Here is a 2721-nt window from a genome sequence, read left to right on the forward strand (position 1 = left end):
TTTACATTTTAAAAAGGCTTAACATTGCATACTGATTTAAAAAAATAACTAAACAGGGACACATAAATATTTAAATTCGGCAGGACACCACAAAAAGCATACTAGAGATAATTGTGAAATCAGTCAAGCTTTTCCAAAAGAGAAAATAATTTTAATCCTTCAGCAAGTCTCTGTGAAAATAGTATGCTTACAATAAAAGTGAGAAGGGAGCACCTAGAATACCCCCAAGAGGCTTGCTGTACCACTCAGCATTCCTACCCCATCTCCTGTGTGTGTGGATGGCCAACAAATGACAAGAAATCCATTTGAAAAAAAAAGAAGTCCATTTGACAATAGTTAAGTAATTCCTTTCACCACTGCTGCCAGCTGAAGTAATCATTGCTTCCAAAGACCAAGAAAAAGCCCAGTGTAGTTGCAAAGATGACTGTGTTTCCTGTTCAGAATAAGTGCACAAGCTCCCCACTCAATCAGATGTGCTCTGGCAAACACAACAGGGAGTCCAAAAGCTGAGACAACAATGCTTGCTGTAAGAAATATGGCAAGTTCCTTACAAGTGTTATTCATAGCATCTATGTCTTCCACTAATCTTTTCGCTATGCAGAATGGAACAGGTGAAAGGATGTAAAACAACAGAACAAAGAGAGGCCAGTATTGGTTGTATATTGGAAGGGCACATCCAAGCATCAAAAACATAAGCCCAATTGCTCCTCCAAAGGACAAACTAATCAATGCTTTGATGCCTGCAATGGCACTGACGTCGCTCCAGGCTCCAGGACTCCAGGCGGCGGTGGCGGCCGGAGACGGGAGACGGGAGACTCTCCTGGCCTGAGATTTAAAGAGAGAACAGCTGGAATGCTACAGTGAGAAGAGTTCGCGCTTCTATCAAGGTAGGAAGATGGAAAAAAAAAAAGAAATAAAAGGGCATCCAAGGGGAAGGGGCCCCCACGAGGAGCCGGGCTAAGGCCAGCGGCGAGGGCCGCCAGTACAGAAAAGCCCAGTCCCTGAGAAGGAGGAGCTTTACCAATCTTCCTGGACGGAAAGGCATGAAGAGGACAGAAAGGCTCTCGCAGGGAACTTGGGCAGTATCCCAGAAGGGGCAGTGGAGCCCCCAGGTTCCCAGGGGCACAAACAGAGGAACTGCGCCCCAGGGGAGAGCACACCACACACCGTGGGCTGAGCTCCCTAAAGTCCTGGAGCCTGCACCCCGCAGGGCCCCGGAGCAGCTCCAGTGGGGGCTCCATGGAGCGGGGGCTGCGTGGCCCCAAGAGCCTGATTCCAGTGGCACAGATCCCGGAGACCAGGGTGCTGGAGGACACAGCCCAAGATCCAGGGCTCACCCCCGGACAGGCGGAGGCCGGGAGGACACAGGTGAGCAAGGATGCTCCTGCAGCCAGGCGGCCCCGAGCTGTGCAGATCCGTGCCCACTACCCCCGGAGCAACAACAACTGCAGACTGAGAGCTGCAGTTGTTACTGTGGGAGCTGATTCCAGAGCTGGAGACCTGGTTGACACCACTGTTGTTCCTCCTCCTGGTGTCACTTTGTACCTGGGACTGAGTAGGGGCCTCATAGGATAAACAGCTCCCACTGAGCCCAGCACCTGGTTGGGGGTGCACAGCTCCCCCAGGTGCACACACCTGAGAATCAGCACATCAGGCTCCTCCACCAGCAAACCAGCTGGAAAGACAGGGGAAAAGCAAGTTATTGACCAAGCAGCGCTGGAAAATTCCAGGGGAAGTCTAGGGGCTTACATTATATAGAATCATAAGATACTCCCCCTTGTTTTTTGTTTTCTGTTTGTCCTTACCCCGCTTTTTAATTTTTCTCTCTTTTTCCAAGACAAATTGTTTTTGGACACTCTGCAATGAGCAAAATGACTAGAAGGAAAAACTAACCACAAAAGAAAGGATCAGAAACAGTCCTCTCTCCCAGAGTTACAAAATTTGGAATACAATTCAATGTCAGAAAGCCAATTCAGAAGCACAATTTTAAAGCTACTGGTGGCTCTAGAAAAACTTATAAAGGATTCAAGAGACTTCATGACTGCAGAATTTAGAGCTAATCAGGCTGAAAATTAAAAAGCAATTAAATGAGATGCAATCCAAACTAGAGGTCCTAACGACGAGGGTTAAAGAGGTGGAAGAACGAGTGAGTGACATAGAAGACAAGCTGATGGCAAAGAGGGAAACTGAGGAAAAAAGAGACAATTAAAAGATCATGAGGATAGATTAAGGGAAAAAAATGACAGCCTAAAGAAGAAAAATCTATGTTTAATTGAGGTTCCCAAGGGCGCTGCAAGGGACAGAGGTCCAGAATATGTATTTGAACAAATCATAGCTGAGAACTTTCCTAATCTGGGAAGGGAAACAGGCATTAAGATCCAGGAAATAGAGAGATCCCCCCTAAAATCAATAAAAACCGTTCAACATCTTGACAATAGTGAAGCTTGCAAATTCCAAACATAAAGAGAAGATCCTTAAAGCAGCAAGAGACAAGAAACCTTTAACGTATATGGGGAGGACTATCAGATTAACAGCAGACCTCTCCACAGAGACCTGGAAGGCCAGAAACGGCTAGCAGGATATATTCAGGGTCCTAAAATGAGAAGAACATGCAACCAAGAATACTTTATCCAGCAAGGCTCTCATTCAGAATAGAAGGACAGATAAAAATCTTCCAAGACAGGAAGAAACTGAATGAATATGTGACCACCAAGCCAACTC

At 46.5% G+C, this 2721-nt stretch overlaps 1 pseudogene; it reads right to left on the reverse strand.

Annotated features, from left to right (window-relative positions):
• Positions 1–350: 350 nt before the first annotated feature.
• On the reverse strand, positions 351–744 carry LOC100684316 (annotated as a pseudogene).
• Between the last annotated feature and the right edge of the window lie 1977 nt (positions 745–2721).

The sequence above is a fragment of the Canis lupus genome, chromosome X (genome assembly GCF_011100685.1).
Source record: "Canis lupus familiaris isolate Mischka breed German Shepherd chromosome X, alternate assembly UU_Cfam_GSD_1.0, whole genome shotgun sequence".
NCBI lineage: Eukaryota > Metazoa > Chordata > Mammalia > Carnivora > Canidae > Canis > Canis lupus.